This window comes from Egretta garzetta, unplaced genomic scaffold (assembly GCF_000687185.1).
Source record: "Egretta garzetta isolate BGI_Z169 unplaced genomic scaffold, ASM68718v1 scaffold539, whole genome shotgun sequence".
NCBI lineage: Eukaryota > Metazoa > Chordata > Aves > Pelecaniformes > Ardeidae > Egretta > Egretta garzetta.
Genome location: NW_009260760.1, coordinates 2,103,618 through 2,118,960, shown reverse-complemented (window position 1 = coordinate 2,118,960; position 15,343 = coordinate 2,103,618). Strand labels below are relative to the sequence as shown.

General features: G+C 41.8%; 1 protein-coding gene across 1 annotated transcript in view; it reads left to right on the top strand.

Annotated features, from left to right (window-relative positions):
- The window catches only part of AGPS (alkylglycerone phosphate synthase), an 88,008-nt gene extending 84,696 nt beyond the window's left edge, over positions 1-3,312 (top strand). The window contains exon 23 of the mRNA XM_009646038.2: positions 218-3,312. The gene's annotated coding sequence lies outside the window, so the exon portion shown is untranslated. The remainder of the gene's footprint in view (positions 1-217) is intronic.
- Positions 3,313-15,343: the final 12,031 nt, after the last annotated feature.

Genomic DNA, 15,343 nt, shown 5'->3' with positions numbered 1-15,343 from the left:
TGTTAATGTTTATGGATTGTTACTTACAATGCTCTTGAACTCTTAAACAACCCACTGAGCACAAAGTGTATAACCAACCAGGAAATGCAAATTTAGTTTTCCAAGTTTGGTTAGGCAACACAGCTGACAGTATTTTCAATGCTGGATACTGCCAGATGTTTCTTACTAAAGCATCCCCTGCAAGGAGAACAAAGACTGACAACAGTGTTTTCTACAGAAGCAGCTGCTCAACCCAGCCTCTTGCTAAAGGAAAGCTGCTAGGAGACAGATGAGAGAACACCAAGGAGTACTTCACTGTGCTGAAGGATTAAGTATGTAACAGACTTGTAACCAGCAAGTACTTCAAGTACAAGTGTAGGCTTTGATCAAAAGAGACAATGTAAGTTAAACTACTTCCAAAAACTCAGTAGTCTCCCACCATAATACTATTGGAAAGTCTTACACACTCAAACTGTTCTGAGTTGTATTTGCATTGCTGGGATAATCTTAAATTAATTGTAGGTCAGTCACTATAAGTTTTGTACAATGGACATTTCTCACTGTATGTTGAAAACAGGTTTGTAACAAAACTCTGCCTTCATCTGTATTTCAGTCCTAGTGTATATGGTTTTTGCTCCTGTTTTGTTTGTTTTGCAGAGATGCAAAATATCTTTTTCGGTTAAAAAAAAAAAATGTTTTGGCTATTCAAATGAAACTGCCCAGCACTGTCTTTTGAAACAGTCTCAACAGTTTATTACAACACCTAAGTGGACAACATACCATCATCCTGAAAGTAAGATTTCCCATCTTAGTTTTGTACAGTTTCCTATGGCCTTATGAATAATTTACTTCACTAGTAGCCACAACTTTAATTGTCCATTTAACTTTAAGAAAAAGAAATATTTTCGTGATCAGTATCGTATGAGAGTAAGCATTTTTACATTGAAACTTGAATCTTAATCAGTAAAACAAACTAAAAGTATTTGTCAATACTCATGATCCATTTTTAAGGTGGGTTCTTTTCTTAAAGTAAATTATCCAACTTTTTGATAATTAATGTATAATTGCATAGGATAGAGAAAATACAGACTATCCTTTGAGGACATTGTCTCTAGCCAACTGCTTCACAGCTCTGTAGTGTCAGTTTGGACACCTTTTGTATTGGTAGTGCCCTTAATGAGGAGAAAAAGATAAAATTTCATTCTTGTTTTTAAACTATTTTAGAATACTGTCTAATTAGCTCTCTGTTTTGGTAATGTACCAAAAAGTGTATAAAATGCTTGAAAAATACTGCATATCAGACAACTATGAACTTGTTTAAAGATTAATTTCAATTCTGTAATTAAAATGATCAGAAAACATGAACACTCAAAACATCACTTGAAAATGCATGCTGTCAAGGTACTTAGGGAAAACTGCAGGTCATAAACCAGAATGCTAATACGATATTTGCAGTGCAGCTAGATTTATTTCAAATGGTCTTTGTTTCACAACATTTCACCATAAAAATTTACTCTTGTATTTTTGTGTTTTGGCCCTCTCAGTTCAGATTTCAGCAGCAACCAAAACAATAGGTGTAGTCTGATTTAGGAAAGTTACTCGTCCCTCTGTGGTTAAGTGTTCCTTAAGTACCCCATGGTGTCCTAAAGTGAATCTGTACATGTTAATGCAGGGGATGTCATCCTGCATGCTGCACAACGGTGACTACATGGCCCCAGCTGGCATCTTGCTGATGACTTGTATCACTGAAATAGGGACCTTTCTAGGAGTTGGTAAATATGAAGGGGGAATATGGAGGGTGTTTATGTGCCTCAGTGAAAGTATATGTCTAACTATGAAGAATCAGTTTTGAAGGAAAGTATGTGAAGCCTTTTTTGCAGAATGACAGCACAAACAGAATTAAAACAAGTAGTCACAGCTCTGTAATAACTGCGCTCTCAAGATTTTGACTTAAATTACTGAACAACTCTGCAACATTCTTCACAATTCTTAATTTTCTGACTGGCTTACCCATCCCTTTTTTGTATTGAAATTACACATGCAAAAATTCCTTATATTCTACATTTCTAACCTTTAAATAGCCACTGGCTTCTGAAGTGATTTAAAATGCAGTAAACATTTTTACTGCATGTCAGTTGTCCTAGGGGAAGGTGAAATAACAGGCTATAAGGGGCCCAAAGCAATGTCACTGGATAGCCCTGAGGAAAAGATTAACTACAACTGTAATGGATATTTTTTTCTAATGACCACCCTTATTGCTGTCTTCCTAAATATTTTTCTATCTTATGAACTGGTCAGAGCTTAGTGAAACTGCAGTTGAAACACATGTATTACTGACTGTCTTTAATGTCACATTTAAATTCCTAATGAAAACAGAGAAAAGTGTAATGCAAGTTCAGGAGGCCTAGATACACACATATCATTACCCATTTAAAATAAATCTTCCCCTCTAATACTAAAGTCTTCTACCACTCTTCCTTCTGTGTTCTCTGCGTTATAAAGACTTCACTTCCCATAGCTGCAGCCTGTTCAGAGATGGAGTTTGATCCATGCAGATCAGAAGTGTATCTAGGCATAACAGATTACTTTTTCATTTGCTTGAATATTTTGGCCAAGTGTAAGTTACAAGCAGTTTTAATTAAGCTTGTTGTGACTTCCGATTGCACAGCTTTTGCTCTCTTTGAGGGAGGAGAGGTGCAGAGTGAGTATGGCTTGACTGCAAAATGTATTTACATTAGAGAGACTTCTATGAAAGTTCTGAGGGGAAAGAAGAAAATCTGTTAGAAATTGGTCCAGGGGTCTAAATCTTACACTCAAAGAAAAACATGTCTCTTCCTGACTTGACTTACAGTATATTGGTTGAGTTAGAGATGTCATCTTTGCCTTACAGCTATGAACAGAGGCCGGGCCAAATAGTTCTTCCTTAGCAATGTTAATTAACTGAAACCAATTTCAAAGGCAGGGATACATTAGCACTGAAATCCAGAAAACACAAATTGCTTCTCAATCTTGGAAATGTATGTTTATCAAGGTTGTAATTTAACTTTCTGCAAATAAAGCCAAACAGTGTTTGTCATTTTAGTGTGAGATTAACTGTAAAACTTCAGTTGTAATGTTAAGAGATTATAGAACCTTATATTATTAATAAAAAGAAAATGGGCCTAAACAATTATGTGGTTTTGTGCTGAAACTAAACAAATAGATTCTACTAACTTATATCTTTGGTTTATTTTAATTTGGCAGTGAGCTCTTACCTAAGGAAAATTTAGGAAGGAAAACTATTAGGAAGGCTTTGGTACTTGCAGAGAGAAGTGAGACTGAGTTTGTAAATGTATGCTAATAGAAGCTCTGCTCCTTCTGCATCTAGGAAAATGAGAGAATATCAGCAAAAGAAGGGCAAAACAACACCTGAACACCAGTCTACTCAGTTCAGAAATTTCATCTCCTCAGTATTTCCTGTTTGGGCAGCAAGGGGACTGTGTTCAGATGCTTAAGGTTCTATGTACAAGAATGCACTGTGTGTGAGCAGAAGAGGTATTTCTCTCATATCTGCATTATTGCTATAAAGCCTTTATGCTCTTTAAGCTAAAATGGCTGAAATTGCATCTTGCTTGAAAGAGCTGTTAAATTGTCTTATGTTGATACAGTTTCTTCAATTAATATTATTCAAAAACTGCAAAAGTCATAGCATGCAGGGGACAGGAGAAGTAATGACATGGTTTAATTTGTAGAACTGTGACCATTTTTCAATATTATCCAAATTTTTTTGTGTGCTTGTTCACAGGAAGGAGGAAACTACCGGATAGTCAAGCATTTTATTTGTGTTTCCCTTCTATTAAAAGCATAAAAATGCAGTGTTTTTACTTAGATCTAGATAGTCTTAATTTGAAGGAGATCTTAGATGATTATATACTCGTCTCAGGATGACAACCAGATCCCATCAGTGTTCCCTTTGTTTAAAATAAGTAACTTTTTATAAAAGTTGGGCCTGAGCTTGCAGCTGTGTAAATACTATAGGCTCACTGTTTATGGTTTTGTAGTCCCAACACTGTTGGAGACCAGAATTGGCAGGTGGTTGCTTTGTTCACGATCAGCTTTAAGGTCTGCCGTAGTGCTCAAGAGCAGAGGCGGTCAAAGATATTTTTCAAAGGTGTTTGCCATATTATCTGTTAAAACTACTAGTGCTGTCATTTTGAGATTATAAATTCAGTTTCAAAAATATGTGGGATATAATACTTTACATCTTGTTACTTGCGCTATTTACAAATACAAGTTGCAATAATAGGTACCTCTACTACAATGCTGTGAAATATTTAATTTAGGAATTCATTTTTGCACTTTGGAAAACAAAGCATTGGACTCTTTATGGGAAACTTTCTGAATGTTTCATTTTGATTCAGAATAAAGCTAAATTTGTTTCGACGGGTTGTTCAGAAACTCCACTATAATGTTCGTATTTGAGAAGCATTTGGCCTTTTTCTACCTTCATGGTAGTATGCAGTAGTCCCCAAGTATGGGGACGTAGAAGCTTTTAAATGGATTTCTTTATTGTGGTGCTATAAAGTATCATAGCAGCCTTCTAAAGGGTAAAATGGAAGTGTTCATCACAGCAATGAATTTGTAAGTGTTCAAAAAGATGATGGACAAAACCCTATGATGTGATTTATGTAAAGTTTAAGCTGATGCTTCTAGGACTTCAGATCAAATTAGGAAACAAGTGAAAAATTATTTTGATTAAAACCCACATTTAAAAATTAAACTGTATTTCTAATGATGAAGAATGTCAAATGATAGTCACAACTTTGCAGTTCAGTATGGCGTGGCTTGTCCTAGCATGGCTTGCCTCCCACGGTGCTTCTACAAAGCAAAGTAGACAATGGATGGTCTCAGGACAGAGCCTTGATAACACCACTCCTGTTTCAGGTTGCTGGAAGGGCTTGGCTCTATTCCCATGGGTAACATAGGCACTGAGCACGTGGATATCTGGCTTTGCTATTGCACCAGTCAGTGCCAGCTCAGCAACCTAATATTCAAAGCAGTTTGAAGGCAACCAGTGGCATGGATGTTATGTACTCAAATGTAAGTTCAGCAAACACTGAAAACATAAAAGGGCAATGTGATAAGCTTGGCTATTCATAAATCAGTTATCAATAGTGGCATTGATAAATGCAATCTTGACGAGGCGCAAGCCTGAGGATGTGGGAGTAATGAGAAGGACCAAACACAGCCGCTGACCTTGCTCCCTCCCAGCCTGTGGCAGCAGCCAGCACTGTTTCCTGTCTCCCTCTGTTCCTGCTGCTGCCGAGCAGGAAATCCTGGCTGCCCAGAGGCAAGGGTTAAAAGCCCTTCTGAAACATGAAGTGACACACATGCTCACCTAGCAAATACATAGCAGCTGGGTAAATACATGTAGAGATGAGGCCATAAAAGCTGGTCATTAAGGAAAGTAAATCTGGCTAATGTTAGAAAGCAAATGTAAGGAAGGCGTGGGTGAGCTGAATGCTGTGTGAAACTCTCAGGTTTAGAATGACATGCGTTGACAAGACTTGGGTATGATACTGACCACGCTGTGGGCTTAGAGCATAGTCCCGGGTGTATTTGAAGTTTGTTCCTTTACTTGCTTAAGACAGAATTCTGGGTTTAGCCTAATTTGCTCGGGAAACAAAGCAAACGCAACCTCTCTGCTGCTTAGTTTGCTCCTCATTCTTTTCCCTTCGTCTCCACCAAAGCTTTTGAACTTCATGGACAGCTTTAGCCAAACTCAACCAAGATAGAAGCCTCAATGCATTAAATTCTTGCAGGTGTTTGTGGAAAATACCAACTATAATTTGGGCTGGCAAGAAAGATAAAAGCTGAAATGTCAGTTCAACCTTTGTTAATACCAGAGAACCCATGCAGTAAAAATCCAAATGTTAGTTGGGGTAGGTACATCAACTTCAGATGTCAGCGTGCTGTGCCTTGCAGTTCATCTTGGACCCTTAAAATACTTTGATGAGTGGGTCAGCCGTGAGGCAAGCCAGCCTTTTTAGTGCTGCTGCTTCTGGAAGTACAGGGCAATGCTGTTCTCCCAGTCAGGTTTGTTTGTTTTTATTAAAATTTTCTTAATAAATGAAGGTTTTGTTTTTCTCTGTTCATGCTTGTAACTACGTTATGCCCAAGTTCTCAGCTGTGCTCAGCTTTACAGGTTAGCATATTCTAGCGCAGGAACATGAAGAACGGAAGCTGCTGGCTTCCTTGAGACAGTATTGGAGCTCAGTTTATACATGCAGGAGTGCCTCAAATGGATTGTAGTTGGTAGCCTTCCTAAGAGGTGAGATCCCTTTAAAGCACAGCATTAAAAACAGTCTGCAGGGAACAAGAACAAGCTGTGAAAAGGGGCTGGGGAGGGAGAAGGGGAAAGACAAAAGGTGTTGGAAGAAGACAGCAATAAGCTGGGTCTGTGTGTGTGTTAACAAAGTCCTCACCATTCTCCTAAAGAAGAGTTGCTCTGGCTTTACAAGCATGGAGTCCTTCCACATTGTTGCACAGCATGTGGTTGAGGAAGCAGGGGTTACTGTTTTAGATGGAGGAGATGAGTGACTGCTGCCTGAGGGGCCATGGAGAAAGGCTTTTGCGAAGGCTTTTTTACTCCTGTGTAGCGCGAAGGTTAGCATCGCAACATGGAACGCAGAGGCTGTCCGTCTGCAAAGCTTCAGCAGGCAGCACAGCCCATCAGCACGCTTAATAAAAACTTCTTTGTACAACTTTACCTGTCTGTTGCATGACTTATTGCTAATGAAATAGTGACCAGGAAGCAAAGAGAATTGCTAACGGGGAAAACAGAGCAAGGGCAGCACAAGCCAGTGTCTTGTGTGTATGGCTAAATTACTCTGAAATGAACATCTGGCAGCAACAGCCAGGCAGAAGGGACCTAGTTGCTATAGAGAAACGATAAATTTAGGACCATAACAGATCTGCTGCCTTGGTTACAATTTAGTGCTTTTTTAAGGCCGATGAGAGGAAATCACTATCTCTTCATTTGTAGAGCTTTGTGCTGCTCTGCGGACATGAATAAAACATGACATTATTTCCTGTTCTTTTCAGTAGCTCATGTAAGACTCCCCTACGTATCTGGGCTTGAGTAGTCAGCATTCAGGTGTTTACAGCCAAGCATTTGTGGGCCAGCCTGCTCAGCCATGCTACAGTGCTTTGGGTCCTTCCACCCAACCTCTATGACAGTGATCATGATTTACATTTCTAAAACCAGGATTATCCCTGTGGCTGTTGCAGAAAGGATAGGCCGATTATTATCTGCTCCTTCAAAAAAAATAGTAGAAGAGCAAAAGTGTTGCTTTAGTCTTCTTTTCTTTTGTTTGTTTTAAAACCACATGCTGATATGCTACAGCTGCAGACCAGTCAGCACACAGGAAAGTTAAAACAGCTGTGAGTGGTAGGGTAGGGAACCTTGTGATGAATGATGCATTTGTAATGAGTTGCACAATTGCAGAGACACTATAGCAATCAGCAAGACCTTCAGCAGCCAGAGCACAAGTACTGACCACCGAAGTTAAATGCAAATTCCCTTAACAGCCAGCTAAGCAGGTTTATGAACACAAGGACTAGTGTCTAGGAGTAATCGTGCTTGCATCCATTAACCTCTGCATGCGGAGCTGTGTGTTGGGTGCTGATGCTTAGCGTCTTGAATCGTAACTGTGATGTTACACTTCTGCTGTGAGTGTGAACGATGGGATTTACTCGTTGCTTGCAAATAAGCTCATTAGAAACAAAATGGCTGTGTGTGCTGGCTTCCTCAGAAGGTGGCTGGGGAGCCACATGCCAAGACAGCAGAGGTTTGCTGATCTCCCACCAGGCCGGACGGCCGGACTCGCGTGGGTGTTCAACACAGGGAGAGCTTAGCTGCTTCACAAGGGCTGTTTTCATTCTCTGCGTTTGCAAATGCCTGCCATTTTGTTCCAGATAGACTTTCCTTGCTCTGGCTGTGTATGTTCTAGTCCTGAGAGAGGCAGCTTTGTCCTTCACGTGGTTTCCAGCCCTGCCTGAGCCTGCCTTCGCCATGTTGTGTGTAGGCACATGCACCCCACCTGTCCTAGCAGCCTTAGAGGGAAATCTCTTGCCTCTGAGGAGGGAATATTTGAGCAAAGGAGAAAGAAGAAACCACTCTCTGAGGGCTGCTTATTTCAAAGATGGCTGCAAATGGCTCAACCTATTTCCCCTCCCTCCCCAATGACTGTAACAGGTCTCAGCTGTAATTTTGTGCCAGGTGATGAGGAGATTGCTGCACCTGGTGGGGGGCCAGGGGTCAGCCCTCTTCTGGCCCTCCTCTTGCCCAGCCACAGCTTTTGCCTGCTTTGGTGGGGGGAGCTGCTGCAGTGCGTGGTGAGGTGGGGCTGCGGCCCTGGGAGCGAGTGCCTGCCGCAGAACGGTGCGGCCCACTGGAGCCAGCAGGATGCTCCCTCCTGAGGTAAGAGAGGATGCGCTTGTGAGGACACTGGTGATTATGCTGCCTCCCCGTCTGCTTGCTTGGAACCTGGTGTGGGTCGGGGAAGGAGAAATCTGCAGTGGGGCTGCCCTTGGCTGGACAGGGAGCCCTAGGGAGGCCCCGTGGTCAAAGGGCTCTGAGGTGACAGCAGAGCAGCAAAGGCTCCCCTCCCTGGGCCAGAATGAAGCTGCATGAGGTGCCCCCTCAGAGACAGCCCCTTGGAGAGGTGCCTGGGGGAGGGCTTGCCCCAGGGCTGGGATAGCCAGATCTGCCCCAGGGAAACAGGGAGCTGAGGGGAAAACCCAGGCATAGCTCTGCGGAGTCCAGCGTCCCTCAGGGCGTATCTGTGCATCCACAGGCACCTCTTGGCTTCTGCTGATGTTTCAGACATGTTGAGGCAGGGTTTGCATGTGAGGCCTGTGAGTCCTGAATGACTTAAAGAGGCTGTTTCAGTTTTGGGTGGTTATATTACTTGCTTATGATAACCATTCTGCAAATCATGTTCTGCCCTTGTTTTTATAAGCAGCCAACCCACATGTATCTGGCCTGACTTTGCTAATGGATCCATTTTTCAAATGTTGAATGAGCTTGAGGTTAGCAACTGCTCAGCTGTGGAGCAAGGGCAATAATTGTTGTTTGCCTTTGTGCTCTGAAATCACTTGGTGATTTTTAGCAGAAAGAAGTAAAATTAAGTATAATCCAAATTTTTCTTGGTATGCTGAAGCTTCTTGAAAGCAGGAGGCTTCTGTGGTGCCGCTAACAGTCACTCGTGTATGACATACTCTGTATTTGGCCTTTAAAATGTCCCTCTTTTGTATGCCATTTCTGTCGACTTTGAAACATGTGACTGTGAAATGTTGACGGACATGCTTACATTTTTGGATGTGAAGAATGGCTCCATTTCAATCTTTGCTACTTTTTCAAAGCAATACATTTGGGGGAAAAAAAAAACCAAACCCCACATTCCTATATAGTGGAAGCTACAACTGAATTTGCTCTTGACCACTGTACTACAGTGACTTGGGTATAACCTGCCTGTAAAACTCCCCAGCTGCTCTAACTTTTCCTGTCGGAAGGCTGGCCATAGAATAAATTAAGAGTACAGAATTGAAACCAAGATGTGAAATTAAACTTTTATTAAAGTAAATCAGGTCCTGGGTTTATTTTAAAAGAGTGAGGCAATAAAAGTGAACATATAAAAATTGCAATTTAAAATAATGTACATTCTTTTTATGTCATTTCTCTGTTTTCAATTTCATTGGCACAACTGAGTTATATTTACTTAAGTTGCATACCTGTGTTTTTCCAACTGTGATGGTGGCTTGTGTGTTTGATGCCCTTCGCTTTTGGGATGCCATGGAGAAAGCAGGGGGAATATAGTGGAAAAAGCAAACCACAGAGAGCTTGTTACAGCTCCTTGGTTTGCCGCCATCTGGCACCCGTGCAACTAGGGCTCCTTATTTCGCCGCAGGGGAGGAAGACTCGGGCCTCTGCCCGAGGTGTCCTGCAGCTCCCAGGGCTCCCCAGCCCTGGTGGGTAGGCAGCTGCCTGAGCTGCAGAGCCCCTGCTGCTGTCCTGCACATCAGTGGAGACCTGGGCTCCCTCCAGGTGCTCTGCATGCTGCACAGGGGCAAAAGGGAGAAGGGATGACCGCATGGGCGAGGATGCTGTCCGTGGGCATCGGGGCTGTTTAACTTTTCACAGAGTCACAGAATGGCAAGGGTTGGAAGGGACCTCGGGAGATCATCTAGCCCAACGCTCCTGCTAAAGCAGGTTCACCTAGAACAGGTTGCACAGGATATCACCCAGGCAGGCTTTGAATATCTCCGGAGAAGGAGACTCCACAACTCCCCTGGGCAGCCTGTTCCAGTGCTCTGTCACCCTCAAAGTAAAGTTCTTCCTCATATTCAACTGAAACCTCTTATGCTTCAGTTTGTGCCCATTGCCCCCTGTCCTGTCGCTGGGAACCACTGAGAAGAGTCTTTGACTATTATTATTTAACTATATAATTAGTGAGGCTCCATGTCCATAGCATCATTTCTCTGTAGTTCAACAAAAATGGTAGCAGGAGTGAAACATTTGGATTATATTGAATTATGTTGCCTATTGATATCGTTGATGTGTATTGTTTCACTTCACTGAAGGTAAAATAGAGGGTCTTCCCTCTTGCTTCAGGATCTGGAGTAAGGAGAGAGAATCTTTGTTTCCTTTCTGGATTCTTCTGAATGAATTATCTTTGCATTGAAGAAACTGTAATTCCTGTAAAAGAGCATTTTTTCTAGTGTTCTCTGAGAGGAAGACTGCAGGACAGGGAGGAGGTAAATGGGTGAGGTGCATCTCATACCCAAAAGGGATGTCATGTTTGCCATGGGTGCGAAAGGAAGAATCACCTGAGTGGAACAGAAAAATTACTTTAGAAAAAGTATTTAGCTCTGCTTGTATAGTTTGCTCATTCTCTCTATCCTTCCCATTTGTTTGCAGAACTGTGGTCTCAGTCCTGCAGCTACCAAGCCCCTTCGATTACCATTGTCTTGAAGATGCACTAATTGTAATGGATCGAGCCTGCATCTCATAATCAGCCCAAAATGCTGCACCGCATCTATAGTGGTGCCATCTACAGATGGCTGGCAAGGTTAGTCATGTCTTTCATAGGTACTATAGTTGCTTTCAAGCACAAAAATCAGTTTTTCACCAGTTTGCAACTGAACATCACCCTATTTCTATGAAGCGTTGGCTAGCAAAGACTGCAGCGACAATACATTTTAAGGCATTGGGACAGGCTTGCTCAGCATGGATACAATACTGCGTTCTTCTGAGTTTCTTGTGCAAGTTGTATCAGCAGAAACAGTTTCTGTGCTTCTTGTGGCAGCTTTCTTTTTTGAATGTTAGGGACGTTAGTTGAGTCTACACTGGCAAAGTTGTGCAGATGTTTTCATGCAGAACAACATTTTCCTCTATCGTTGGTTCTCCTGGCATTTGATAAATTCGAAGAAAATAATTTATCTGTTTTGCTCAGTTTATAAAGCTGGAGGGAAATGGTTTGGGTTATTTCAGCTGGACAAAAGACAAGATTTATAATCGAGCATCCTGAGTCAGACCTGTCTGCTCTGGAGCACTCAAGAGTCATCAGCTGGAAAATGAACTTACAGCAAATCTGTGCTCATGCTTCCCGGGGCTCCCAGTGCAGACCCTTCTCTCCTCAGATTTGGGGTAAGCTGCATACTTAGTGGTGGTTTTAATTCACATCAAGGTTGTTTACATGGAGAATTAATACAGATTAGCTACAGCAATGCAACTATTGTGTTGCTAATTCATTCTCTAGTTTACTAGGCACAGTTAATATCTCTATGTGGATAAAATGCTAAATTATCTATCCTGGAGCTATTGTTTCTCAAAAATTGTACAGTCGAGCAGTAGCCTGCAAAGCTGATGTTTCCCTTCTGGTGTGTGGGAATGGGCAAGGCTATTATTTTGAAAACAAGATCCCATTCTTGCTGGCCCCATTACTGTTGCCCTGTGGCCTTTCCACTTTGAGATGGGAGAGATGGAAAGGATGCGTCTGCTGCAATGCCGGGGAAGAACAGAGGGGGCTAAAGCTCTTGTGGTTTCTCTGCTGTTACCAGCATATTTGCCATCTGGAAATCACCAAGGGAGCCTGTTAATTCAATTTTATTACTGTATATTTTACAGACTGTCAGAGGAGCCCAGGGCTTTGGGACAGGTCTTCATTTTAGTTTAGTCTAAATCAAAATAAATAATAAAATCCTCATGAAGATGTACAGGCACTGTGAGATACTTATCCAACCTGACATGATGAAAAAATAAACTAATGGTGTTTTATAGGCTCATGGAAAAAATATTTACTTCCTTCATATGACTGTGCCAATAGAGTTTTAAACAGATTAAAAGCGAAGACAGATGCCAATGTTCGTACCAATCACTTTGCATATGAAAAAAACAAAGAAGGAAACACAATTATCCCAAATTTAAGCTTGCCAAATCCAATTTAAATGCATTAATGTCTGGTGCAACATGTACTTGTTTCTCTTCTAAGACTAAGCAAGTTTTTCTATAGGTTTGGCAAACCCCTTGAGATAGTTGAAGAAAAATGGTACAAATGTATATTGGGTAAGATTTTGGATCAGAATATGCAGTTTAGGAATGCAACTAAGCTTCAGATCAGGCTGTTTTAGTCTGTACAGTTATGTTTCTAAAGATACATCTGATATACCAGCAGCTCTTAGAGTAAGGTTCTGTTCACCAAAAAGACAGGGTGCTTGCAAAGCAAGCGTGTGAACCCAGCTGAATGGAGCCCAATGCTGCAGTGAGTACAGGTACATTTAGGTGTTCAAGCATTTTAAGTGTTTGCTGAGGAAGTATAAATGCCTAGGAAAACGGGGGGACGTGAACAAATCCTCTACCTAGCACAGTATTCGCAAAGTCCAGGCTGCATGCCAGAAACAACTAGTTTTGGTTGGTTTTGTGTTTCTTAGATGGGTATTACTTTTGGCACAGGGCTGCACTTCTGCTGTGATTTGCATCCCCCCCCCTAAAAAAAAAAAAAAAAAAAAAGCCAGATTGGTAGCTCTAACATTAGGAAGCTTTGGAATCAAAATTTACCACATGGATAGCTGCATGGTGAAAGCACCCAAGTTTCGTCTATACGGCAGCTGCCAGTCCCAGCCCATGTGAAGGCAGTGACGAGGCTGGTGTGGGCTCGGGGTGGCGAGGCAGGGCAGAGTTCAGGCATGTCTGCAGATGTACACATGTGAGCATAAAATGGAGCATTTGGTAGACGGTACCAAGGAGGGGAAGTTTTGTTTCAAGGATGGAACAGTTCACAAGAAAAATGCAGATAAAAGTGACCAATTCAACACATTTGTGTGGCACTGACTACCATACAAACACGTATCTTGCCTCACAGTGTATCAGCATTATTAGCCTTTCCCCCATAGACTACACTGAATAACAAACGAATTTCCATATGGCAACAGTTCTCAATGGCTCTGAGAAAGGACCCCCCTGGCACTCTGCCACATCCTTGCTGAGAACTTGCAAAGTCCCGCAGTCATGTAGCACTGGCTTTTTTTCCTGGATGACAAACTGATGGTACATTAAGAGACTGTTTAAAAATGTTTACTTTTTGCCTCAAACTTGGTCTCCCACAGAAGCTGAATATGTGATGTGCAAATGTCAAAAATGCACAAATCAAAAATGGGAGAGAATGTGGTCAGGGCATCATAAACGAGCCTCAGGAGGGACTGGGATTCACAATAAGACAGCGGTGATCTTAACACCACTGAGAAACATATAACATACTGACCTGGAGCTGAACTTGAACTTTGAATGAGCTAAGCTTCTCTTAGCAGTGTGCTCAGGAGCAAGCATATCTCAGCTCTCCAGATCTTCTCTGGATCTTAATTCTGGCTGGGAAAGCCCCCTCTATCTGATTTATATCTGGGATGAGTTTTTCATAAGTCAACATACTTCTGAGAAGGACAGGGTTTTGCTTCCTAACTTACTTTAATTCAGACCTGCAAAATAGCTTCTAAAACAGTGTGCAAAAATTGCTTAGTGTATTCCTGCCCATGGGAGATCTGTAGTTGGCTTTTGGTTTTTTTTTAAATGGATTTGAAAATATCTGACCAGCCATGAGTATGATCAAGATTAACTGCTATGCAAAATGACTGCTTTCAGAGAATAGTGCTGATCAGAGCTCAGCAAGAATAAAAGGCGTGAGCTCTGTTAGGTGATACAAATCTATTGTGAAAAGACTGGCCATGCCTATGGCCTTTCCTCTTTTTCTTTTTTTAAACTGTTTCTTTCCCTTTAAAAAAAAAAAAAGCAACCCACCAACCAAAAACCCCCCAAAAAAATGTAAACCAGAAGCGCAACAGGATACATCGGCATACGTCAAATCAATGCAGGAAGCGGTGACTGGAGCAGAGGCCTGTCTCGTGGGCGCTGGGTTAGGCCTATAAATCAATACAATGGGCGTTAAGGGTGGCATATGAGCCTTTTGCTCCCTCCCTTCCCTCACAGGCATGTAGCATTATTTTCTAATTGGCCACCCTGGACCAAAGTGGATGTCTCTGGCCCCTTTTCCAGGCATGCCCGTTACTGTATGCACTATGTGACTGTGCACTTTGGTCGGTTTCCTTCCTGAGATGCTTTTGGAAAGACTCCAACCTTTTTATCATTCAGAGCTACAGTAAAAGCTGTCTACACACTCACTGGCAGAGCGAGCATCCCCATTTCTTAGTGCTTTAGCTAAGCACTCACTGACTGATAACGTCCTACCAGCCATGCCGGAATGACATACTGGACAAGCGGGTGTCTCTCCCCTCTGTCTTCTCCAGTGCTGGCCAAAAGCAGTCTGAAAATATGGTAAATCTTCATTTAACTCTAGATCAAAGATCACCTTATGACTGCAAAGAAAGTTAACTCTCACTTTAAAGCCAGGTGGTGCAGGTTTGAATACTAAGAAGAAAGATGTTAAAAAACAAATGGAGGATGGAGTATTTACTTAGAGTTGCTGGACTTCTCTGTTCTTAAAAAGCATTTGCTATTGCCACCACGTAGCAGCCAAGGATCAGTCTGATGTTGTTATTTTAGTTTTCTGAAATGAGTTTAAGGTGTTTAAGATTAACATACAAGTTTTAATCACAGTTAGCAAGCTGATTTTTTTTTGAAGTTCAAGTAAATGCCTTTCAGAGTCCTTGTCTTCATTTTCCCATTGCTTGCATACTACACAGCAACCATAACATCTCATAGGAAAAAGTGAGCAACCTGATCACCACTTATGTCAGTGTACCCTAGAAAAGTACCAGCTGGCGTTGGCAAGCTTCTTCCAGCAGTTCTTTTACAGTGTCCATCATGATCTAG